General features: G+C 43.8%; 1 protein-coding gene across 5 annotated transcripts in view; it reads right to left on the bottom strand.

Annotated features, from left to right (window-relative positions):
- LOC122565389 overlaps window positions 1-11,360 on the bottom strand; it is a 130,127-nt gene that overhangs the window by 57,146 nt on the left and 61,621 nt on the right. The window contains exon 1 of one of the 5 annotated variants that reach the window (XM_043721325.1): window positions 9,158-9,186. The exons of 2 other annotated variants lie outside the window; for them this stretch is intronic. The gene's annotated coding sequence lies outside the window, so the exon portion shown is untranslated. Of the gene's footprint in view, window positions 1-8,964; window positions 9,089-9,157; window positions 9,187-11,360 lie in introns of those variants that run through there. 2 more of the 5 variants (XM_043721324.1, XM_043721321.1) reach the window with 2 other exon arrangements.

Below are 11,360 nucleotides of genomic sequence, written 5' to 3'. Positions count from 1 at the left end.
ATTTCTCGAGCCACCTTCTTCAGTACCCTGGGATGTAGACCATCAGGACCCGGGGTCTTATCAACCTTCAGACCTAACAGTCTCTCCAACACCAATTCCTGGCAAATATAAATTCCCTTCAGTTCAGGTCCTTCAGCCACTGTTACCTCTGGGAGATTGCTTGTGTCTTCCCCAGTGAACACAGATCTGAAGTACCAATTCAATTCTTCTGCCATTTCTTTGTTCCCCGTAGTATATTCCCCTGTTTCTGTCTTCAAGGGCCCAATTTTAGTCTTAACCATTTTTTTGCCTTTCACATACCTAAAAAAACTTTTACTATCCTCCTTTATATTATTGGCCAGTTTACCTTCGTAAACTGGATGGGTAAATGAATAGGAGAAAGTGCAAAACTTGCGCCCACACCTCCCCCCTTACTTCCCTCCAAGGCCCCAAGGGATCCTTCCATATCCACCACAAATTCAACTGCACCTCCACACACATTATTTACTGCATCCGCTGCACCCGATGTGGTCTCCTCTATACTGGGGAGACAGACCGCCTACTTGCGGAACGTTTCAGAGAACACCTCTGGGACACCCGGACCAACCAACGCAACCCAACCACCCTGTGGCTCAACACTTCAATCCCCCTCCCACTCCATCAAGGACATGCAGGTCCTTGGACTCCTCCATCGCCAGACCATAGCACACGACGGCTGGAGGAAAAGTGCATCATCTTCCGCCTCGGAACCCTACAACCACAAGGGATGAACTCATTTCTCCAGTTTCCTCATTTCCGCTCCCCGCACCTTGTCTCAGTCCCAACCCTCGAACTCAGCACCACCTTCCTAACCTGCAATCTTCTTCCTGACCCCTCTGCCCCCAACCTCACTCCGGCCTATCACCCTCACCTTAACCTCCTTCCACCTATCGCATTTCCAACGCCCTTCCCCCAAGTCCCTCCTCCCTACCTTTTATCTTAGCCCACTTGGCAGACTTTCCTAATTCCTGAAGGCTCATGCCCGAAACGTCAATTCTCCTGCTCCTTGGATGCTGCCTGACCTGCTGCGCTTTTCCAGCAACACATTTTCAGCTCTGGGTATATGAATAGGAAGGGCTTGGAAGGATATGGGCCAGGTGCTGGCAGGGGGACTAGATTGGGTTGGGATATCTGGTTGGCATGGACGGGAAGGACCAAAGGGTCTGTTTCCATGCTGTACATCTCTATGACTATATTTGAAAGCTGAGGAAACAGGATGTGATGGGGAGAATTTATTTCACCCGAAGGATGATGAGTCTGGAACTCAATGCCTGAAATGATGGCAGAGGCAGAAATGCTCACTGCATTTAAGTAGTGTTTGGATATGCACTTGAAATGCAGTAATCTGTTTCCTGCAGAACAAATCTGTATCTTAAAGGGAGGAACAGAAAAAGACTGAAAGGAATTGCGAAGAATTCATTTTTCAGTGAATTGTTTAAATCAGATTTGAACTTAAATCGGAATCAGAAAATTTGATTTTTCTCAAAGCACATGCAACTTTACAGATTGTTAATGTTCAGACTGTGGTATATCACGATGCTGTAGTGTAAAAGTACTGTACATTCACTCTAACACCATGTAGCCATAAATAGAACTGTAATCAGCTGATGTACTTGGGTGGAAGGGAGATCCTGTGTGCAGTGGACACATTAAAGCATTACAGTAATTGTACCAATGATAAATCAGAAATAAATTGAGTAAGTGATTCTGCTAGAGGAAAATTGGTAATGATCAATGCAACAGTTTGCAAATCCTAGTGTCCACATATCAGGGAATATCTCAGATTGTAGAAGTCAGTTTTCAGTGGGTATCGATTTCATAGATGCAGTGACCCATCAGCCTAACTGTTTTCACCTTTTACAGAACACATTGACCCATTACACTTCACAGCTGTGTCTCAGTGACTCCTTCTGGTGAACACTTTAACACCCAAATAAAGGGAAGTGGGCGTAACTTTTCAAAATGACAAGCAAGTGTTTTCATTTTGACTGCCCTCCAGTTTGGACTTTGTTACTGATGGCAGATTTCAAAGGCTGGGAGATCAGGAATGTGATGCTTTGTTACCTCAGAGTACCCAGCTGTCTTTCTCCCTTACCCAACCGCCTCCACCCCCTCCCCATGCAGAGGGAGCTATCATATTTAAGTCATTCTTGTAATGCAAAATCTGTTCCCTAAGTCAGTCTCGGGGACGTGCGTGGAGTTGGATAATGCAGTAGCATTATTGTTTAGCATTACCTCTGGCTGATTATCCTCACTGAACTCATTTTATACACACTTAATTAAAGTTAGATTTTGATTATACTTTTCCTCTGTTGTTACTGTTTAAGTTTTTTTTGCTGAATGGACAAAATAAATTTCTGTGAAAAACAAGTCATGTAATGGTGAAGAGAAGTGATCCAGGATTGTTCTATAAAGTACTGCTGTCATCACTGCAAAACTTGGAGGATAGGAACAGGGGGAGTTTATAATCACAGAAAGAATCTATAGTGAGATAGTCGGCCATTTGGCCCCTTGAGTCGAGAGTATGTTGCTGGAAATGCACAGCAGGTCAGACAGCATCCGAGAAGCAGGAGAGTTGACGTTTTGGGCAAAAGTCCTTCATCGGGAATGAATCATTTGGCCCATGAGTCCACATCGACCCTCCACCCAAACCCACCCACAACCACCACCACCCCCTCCCCGAACTCCCCAACCCCACTCTATAACCCAGCATTTCTGATCGCTAATCCACCCACCTAGCCTGTACAATTTAGCGTGGCCAATCCCCCTGACCTGCACATTTTTGAACTGTGGGAAGAAACCAGAACACCTGAAGGGAATCTATACAGACACGGAGAGAATGTGCAAACTTCACACAGTCGCAGAAAGGTGGAATTAAGCTCAGGTCCCTGGCACTGTGAGGCAGCAGTGCTAACCACTGAGCCACCCTATAATGGTGAACAATGAAATGGTTGATTAACTAAATACACACGTTTAGTTCTGTGTTCTCAAAGAAGGATACAAATTATATACCAGAAATGTTAGGGAGCACAGTGTTTAATGAGAGAAAGGAACGGAAGGAAATCAGTATAAGTGGTGAAATGGTGCTGGGCAAATTGGCAGGATTGAAAGTTGATAAAACCCCAGACTCTGATAATCTATTCCCAGAGAATTTAAGGAAATGACCCTCAAAATAATGAATGCAGTTGTGGACATCTTTCAAGATTTTGTAGAGTCTGGAACAGTTCCTTCAGATTGGAGGGTAGCTAATGTAATCCCTCTACTAAAAAATGGAGGTAGAGAGAATTCTGGGAATTATAGACCAATCAGCCTGACTTTGGTAGTGGGGAAATGCTAGAGTCTATTCTGAACAGAGCACTTAGAAAATGGTGGCAGGATCAGACAGAGTCAGTGTAGATTTACAAAAGGAAAACCATGCTTTGAAAATTCTACTAGAATTCTTTGAGGATGTAACTAGTAAAGATGATGAGGGGATGCCAGTGATGTCATTTATTTGAATGTGCAGAGGGTTTTTGACAAAGTCCCAATATAAGAGACTAGCATGTAAAATTAAAGTGGTTGGGATCAGGGGAATGCATTAAGATAGAATAGGTGTGTTAGCAAACAGGAAGCAAAGAATAAGAATAAACTGGTCTCATTCCAAATAGCAGGTAAAGAATGGTGGAATAACACAGGGATCAGTGCTAGGACTCCAGCTATTCGCAATGTAACTTAATAATTCAGATGAGAGAACTAAATGTAATATCTCTAAATTTGCAGATGGTACAAAAATGGGTCAGAGGATGAGCTGTGAAGAGGATGCTGAGATACTTCTGTGTGATTTGTATACACTGAGTGAGTGGATAAATGCAGAAAAGATGTGATATAATGTAAATAAATATGGGATTATCCACTTTAACAGCAGAAGCAGAAAGGCACATTATTAACTAAATGGCTGTAAATTGAAAGAAGGAAATGTGCAATGAGACCTGGGTGCCCTTGTATACCAGTCACTGAAGGTAAGCTTGCTGGTGCAGCAGGCAGTGAAGGAGGCACATGATAGGCGAGAGGATTTTAATACAAGAGCAGGTATGTAAAAACAACGACTGCAGATGCTGGAAACCAGATTCTGGATTAATGGTGCTGGAAGAGCACAGCAGTTCAGGCAGCATCTGAGGAGCAGGAAAATCTAGTCTTGTTGCACTCACACAGGGCCTTGGTGAGTGCATTATGTGTTCAGTTTTGGTCTCCTTATCTGAGGAAAGATATTCTTGTCATAAGCGGGAATGTAGTGAATGTTTATCAGACTGATTCCTAGGAGAGCAGGACTGACATGTGAGGAGAGGTTGAAATGGTGAGGATTATGTTCGCTGAAGTTCAGAAGAATGAGGGGAGGGGAAACTCACAGGAGCCGACAAAATTCTAACAGGACTAGACAGGGTAGATGCAAGAGGCGTGCTCCCATTGGAGGGTGGGGGTAAGGTGGGAGATGTCCAGAATGGGGGTCAGAGCCCAAGGATACAGGGTAGACCATTTGGGTCTGAGGTGAGGGGAAATTTTTTCACCTGGAAAATAGTGATCCTATGGAATTTCCCACCACAGAAAACAGTCAAGGCCAGAACATTGTATGACTTCAAGAAGGAATTGGATATAGCACTTGGAGCTTTGGGATTAAAGGATTTGGGGGAAATGCAGCATCAGGGTACTGAGTTGGATGATCTTAATGAATGGAGGAACTCCTCTTCTATTTCCCATGTTTCCATAAGGACCATAACACTTGGACATGTTCTTGAAAGGCACCTACGTCCCTGTCCTCAAATAGACACAAGGAAAGCATGAGAGCAAGGCAGGATTGTGGTGTGCAGCTATAGTAGAGACTGTGTGCGCCGAAACGTCGATCTCCTGCTCCTCAGATCCCACCTGACCTCCTGTGATTTTCCAGCGCCACACTCTAATGACTCTGTAGCTATCGGAGTTCGTGCAGGGCCAGAGCAATGTCAGTTCCTGCTGGACAGTGAGGGTCCTGGATAGGATGCGAGAAGCTTGGTACTGTCTTGAGTGAAGGGATGGAGGGAGGGAAGAGTGGGCTACAGACAGTGGAAAAAGATCACAGCAAAGTCGCTAGGGTGTGAGCATTTATCAGGAAGGGAAGGCTGAATTAAAACAGGCACCTTTCAAAATTATTTAGTAACCTGGAAAGGGCAGGCTAGACAATAGAGGGTGGATTGTGGGAGGGAGATGCCGGGTGGGGGGGTTAGGGGGAGGTTCAAGTTTGCATCTCCCCCTGTAGGTTTCCTCAGTCCTGTAGGCTTCATCACTAAGAAACACTCACTTAATGCCAATCTGATCCTAAAGTGTCCCTCTCCCAACCCCTGCTTCTGGGTTGGTAGTGGCTGAGCCATCAAATGGAAGAGAAAAATAAGAAATAAATGCATTTGGACAGCACCTTTCATAACCAGCTGACATTTCAAATTGTTTTAATCCTGATGAGGGACATTTGAGGTGTAGCTGCAGTGTGGGAATCTGTTGTAATGTGGGGAACCCTTCAACGTTCATTGCATCTTCACTTGCGCTGAAGGTCTGGAGTACACTGTCTCTACCTCTTCTTCCTCTTCAAAGCCTACCTTTTGACCAAGCTTTTGGTTACCTGACCAATTGGCTCATTTTTTACTTCAGTATTGATTTGTATCCTTTGGATCAACTTGTATCCTGTGAAGCTGTGTGAAACATTTTACTTTTTAAAAGGTGCCGTAGAAATGCAAAATTATTGGCATGAAAAGAGGCCATTTGGCCCATTATTCCTGAAATTATCCTGATGTAACATAGTTGCAAGGGCGACATGTTTTTAAAAATACAGACTGGCATCCGTGGCTCTTGCCCACTAGTGGCATAGATTGGTAAATCACAAGCAGTCCACCTTTGATTTCTTTATACACGTGGAATTGATGAGTCTCAGAAAATACGTGAATGAATGTGAAGTTGGATCTGATCTGGAGGTAGGAATCCACATCTATTTTATGCGACGCAACTTTAGACGTGAAGCCATAATTACTTTAAACTGACGCTAAACTTGAGGTATAGTTGTAACACCTTGAAAACAAAAGGCTAATTTAATCAGTAATTAATATTCCTACATCCCTCATCTCAACAGCTCCTTTTTAAAAGGTACCTATTCACCACCAAACAATGCCCTTTTCTGAGTGACCATTCTATGCCTCAGATATCACATGGGAAACAGATGTTTTCTAATCTCTAACCTTGTTTGAAACTTGTTAATTTAGTACTTGTGTTACTTTGCCCTGTCATCAGGAATTCTTGTTGTGTACACTGTAACAATACAATTGAGAAAAAAATACATAGCTGGGGTCAAATAGTCTGTAAAAAATGAGATACAATTAACAAATTGTACCTTTTGGATTGTTCATTGGATCGACTTCTCCTCTCAGAGTGCATGTCGCACTTCAGAGGTTTAAGCGTAGACGTCAAGGCTGACACTCTGGTACAGGACTGAGGGGGTACATCTCCCCCAACAAGGGCCTCTTTCTGATGAGACATTATCAAACTTAGTGATCTCGGACTAAGCCCCACTCTCTGCAACTGGATCCTCAGTTTCCTGACAACACAGGCCACAAACAGTGAAGATTGGGGACAATATTTCATCATCACTAACACTCAACACTGGAGCCCCCAAGGGTGCATACTTAGCCCCCTGCTGTACTCACTGTATACCCATGACTGCATCGCCAAATACCAGACTAATGCCATTTACAAGTTCACTGATGACCCCACCATAGTCTGTTGAATCTCAGATGGAGTTGAAGCAGACTACAATCGGGAGGTGGAAGACCTTAAAAAATGGTGCAATGAGAACAACCTAGCTTTCAATGCCGGCAAACCAAGGAACTCACTATTGACTTTCAGCGGGATGTAACTCATGCCCCCCCTACACAGTAACAGCACAGAGGTAGAATGACTGGAGAGTGTCAAGCTCCTGGGAGTGGTCATTCCCAAAAGCTTTCTTGGACTCTTCATGTGGATGCACTGCTAACAAAGGTCCAGCAACGTCTCTTTTTCCTCAGGTAGCTAAGAAATCTGACATGACGGCAAATACTCTTGCCAACTTTTAGAGGTGCGCCATCGAGAGCATTCTGTCTGGATGTATCACTACCTGGTGTGGCAACTGTACCATTCAAGATCGGAGACGGTTACAGAGAGTGGGGAACTCGGCCTGGACAATCACAAAGGCCAACCTCCCATCTATAGAATCCATCTACCAGGCCTGCTGTCAAGGAAAGGCCACAGTATTCTCAAAGATCCATCCCACCCTGGCAATGTTTTGCTACAACCTCTACCATTGGGGAGAAGGTACAGAAGCCTGAACACACGCACCAGCCAGTTTTGTAACAGTTTCTACTCTAATGTTGTTAGAATACTGAATAGACTCTCAAATCTGAACATTCACCTGTTCCGGTGTTTTTATTTTTGCCGCTGTTTACCTATTATTTACTTTTCTATGCTACTTAACTCTGTGATCTGTCTGTATTGTTTGCAAGACGAAGCCTTGGTATATGTGACAATAAATTCAATTCAATTTAAGTAAGATGCTGCCTATTCCCTTAGTTGGAGGTAAAATAGTTGAAGGTACAGTTTTGAAGAGGAGTATCCCTGCCATTATTTATTCCTCCATCAAGATTATGTGGTCATGCACACATTGGTGTCTGTGGGAACTCACCGTGCGTAAATTGGCTGCCGGATTTCCTGTTACAACAGATTTCCACATTCCAGCTCCATTTCAAAAGTCCCTCATCAGCTTTAAAACATCCCAAAATGTCTGGTTGTTGTAAAAGGTGCTATGTAAATGCAAGGCTTTCTAGGTTTGCCTCTAATGTTAACTTTGGCTCTTGTTGAAGAAAGTTTCCAACTCATTGCCATGTTGGATAAAACTCTTTTCGCTTTAAAATAGACCACACTGAATTACTTGTTGTTAGAATCATAGAATCTGTACAGTGTGGAAGCAGGCTATTCAGCCCATCAAGTGTACACTGGCCCTCTGAACAGCATCCCAACCAGACTCACCCCTACCCTATCACTCTGCATTTTCCATGGATAATTCACCTAACCTACATATCCTTGGACATTATGGGCAATTTAGCACGACCAATCCACATAGCCTGCACATCTTAGGACTGTGAGAGGAAACCAGAGCACCCAGAGGAAACTCACTCAGGCAGTCACCAGAGGATGGGATCGAATCCAGGTCCTTAGTGCTGTGAGGCAGCAGTGCTAACTACTGAGCCACTGTGCCACCCCACGTGGTGGTGCAGTGACTTCTTGAATAGACCGGCAAGTTCAACACCAGTAATATTCCACTATTAATATTGCATTAAACTATTAGATAATCTATTTGGTTTGATTGTGTTGGCTGAAGGAGGAATGTTGGCTAAGGAACTCAGGAGAAGTGCCTCCTCCAAACTTAGCTCCACTGAACCATGAGTACAGGCAGGAGAAGCAAAGGTTTAATGTCTCATCTGCAGGTTGGTGCCTTCGATGATGCAGCGCTCCCTCAGCACCGCACTGGAAAACTAGCCTGGATTATGTGTACTCAAATCCATAACCTTCTGACTTAGGAACAGGAGTTTTACAGAATGAGCCAAACAGACACAGTTCAGTTTATCAATACAAGACCTGACTGTAAACACTGTAAAATATCCAACACATCTTCTTGCAGCATAGTTGTGTTACATGAATGAATATTACACTTCTAATTACATATTACAATACTCTGCAGTTTCTTTTTGCGCATGAAGCTTAATATTCTCTGAAAGATGTGTTCAATTGTTTTGCACTTTACTATGAAGCTCTCACTTGGTGCCCAGCTCTGAAAAAGTACACAGGCCTGTTTAACAAGTGGATTGAACAACTACTGATTAAATAGCTTTAACTAGTATGATGAGAATTGAGACCTACTTACTGACTGGAAAACGATTGCCACAAGCCTTCAATAAGACTCTATCAGCTTGTTGAAAGTGAGGTTAACAGTGACACACAGTACTTGCTGGGAGCAAGAAAATGTGATTACAGACTTGAGCATGACGGCGTCTACAGTTACAACCCAACCCCCTCACCGGCTCACATCCAATTGCATCCAGACCGAGCTCACCAATCAGCAGCAGGTTTTGTTTCTTGTTGCATTTTTCTCTCTCGCACAAAGACATTAAGCAGTCAATCGGCAGGAACCAATCCCTTTGCAGAGATCTCAAGTTCCTTCAGAAACCAAGAAGTGAGGACAGTATATGATTGTTCACCCTGATTACAACTTTCAGAGGATGTACAATCAGACTGTGGTCTCCTTAAGTATACCCCTGCGCGTCTACACTCTGCCACACACGTACTACACAGAAACACTTAACCCTTTGGAGAATTAATTCCAGCCAACAAATACCTCAGCAAGTTAGCGGTTTGTTTCATTTCCATGCTGATGACTTTGCAAAGTTAACTGTTGCATAACTTCATTGTTAATTCTCTTGTGGGGCCCATTGACATAATTTGCATGCAAAAGATCAGCCCTGGCTCCTCGTTGGCACTTTGACTTCGTAACCAGAAAGTTGTGTCTTGAGATGTCACCCCTGGCTCTTGATGATGTGATCCAGCCTGATTACATCGCAGTACTCATGAGTGCTGCACTGTTGGAGGTGCCATCGTTTGGAGGGATACATTAAAACTAAAGAGTATAGAGTGACATGACTGTCCTTGACATTTTTAGTATTGTGCTAAAGAGCCCAAGTCAATGGGGATCAGATGAGAACCCTGTATTGACTGCAAACGTAAAGGATGTGGTATTTGGATGTAGATCATCGTAGTCCCAGGCCATTGCTTCAGGAATTCCTCAGGATAAATATTTTCTAATCAACCCGTTCAGAAATGTTGTTACACACCTCAGGAGCAGGTGGGACTTGAACTGTGGGGGAGACAATGACCTAGCAGTAATATCACAAGGCTACTAATCTAAAGACCCAAGTAATATGCTGGGGAGCCGTGTTTGAATCCTGCTATGGTGGATGGTGGCAACTGAATTCAATCTTAAAAAAAAATCTGGAATGAAGAATCTAATGATGACCATGAAACCGTTATCGATTGTCAAGAAAAACCTAACTGGTTCACCATTGTCCTTTCGGGAAGGAAACTGCCATTGTAAAACGGGAATATTGCCTGAACACTGCTTAAATTTTTAGCTGCATTCACAGTTCTTCAGTTAATGAGTAAGTATATACCCCTCCACCACACCACCCATGCAGCAAGCCTTGTAAAACACCCAAGCTTGGATTGCTATGTGATCAGCACAATGGCTCAATCATTAGCCCTGCTGCCTCACAGCCCCAGGTTCGATTCCACCCCTAGGTGACTATGTGGAGTTTGCATGTTCTCCCTGTGTCTGCGGGTTTCCTCTGGTGCTCTGGTTTCCTTCCACAATCCAAAGATGTGCAAGTTAGGGTGGATTCGTCATGCATCCAGGGATGTGCAGGCTAGGGAAATGTGCTAGCCATGGCAAATACAAGGATGGGCTAGTGGGTAGGTCTGAGTGGGATGCTTTTAGAGGGCCAGTGAAGACTCGATGGACTGAATGGCCTACTTCCACACTGTATGGTTTCTATGAAATAATATTCAAAATACTTGAAAAAGTGATAGAAAATGCAAGTGAATGAGTAACTCACCTCTTAGCTACCTTAGGTTATCCTCTAGGGTAGGAACTATGGCATTCTTACCCAGTCTGGTGAACACATGATACCAGACTCACAGCAATGCCATTGGTTCTTGCAGTAAATGCAAAATTCTGCAGATGCTGGAAGTCAAAATAAACAGAGAGTGCTAACGAAACTCTGCAGGAGAGAGAGAAAGAGAATCTGACATGACTCAGAACTTCAAACAGATGCTGCCAGACCTGCTGAGTTTCCCCAGGATTCTGCATGTTTGATTGTTGACTGCACTCTGAAATGATTGAGCAAGCAGCTCAGCTCAAGGGCAATTAGAGATTGATTACCAATCCAGATAAGCCCCCATCCTATAGTAAATGATCACCACTCTATTACGTACACCATTCCATACCATTCCACACATTCTACACCAAGCAAAGATGACAGTTTGGAGAATTTGCCAGATATTCACCAACCTTTAGATTAGATTAGATTAGATTACTTACAGTGTGGAAACAAGCCCTTTGGCCCAACAAGTCCACACCGCCCCGCCGAAGCGCAACCCACCCATATCCCTACATGTACCCCTTACCTAACACTACGGGCAATTTAGCATGGCCAATTCACCTGACCTGCACATCTTTGGACTGTGGGAGGAAACCGGAGCACCCG

This window comes from Chiloscyllium plagiosum, chromosome 31 (assembly GCF_004010195.1).
Source record: "Chiloscyllium plagiosum isolate BGI_BamShark_2017 chromosome 31, ASM401019v2, whole genome shotgun sequence".
Lineage (NCBI taxonomy): Eukaryota > Metazoa > Chordata > Chondrichthyes > Orectolobiformes > Hemiscylliidae > Chiloscyllium > Chiloscyllium plagiosum.
The sequence above is the reverse complement of the archived record's forward strand: the minus strand, read 5'-3'. Positions and strand labels throughout refer to the sequence as shown.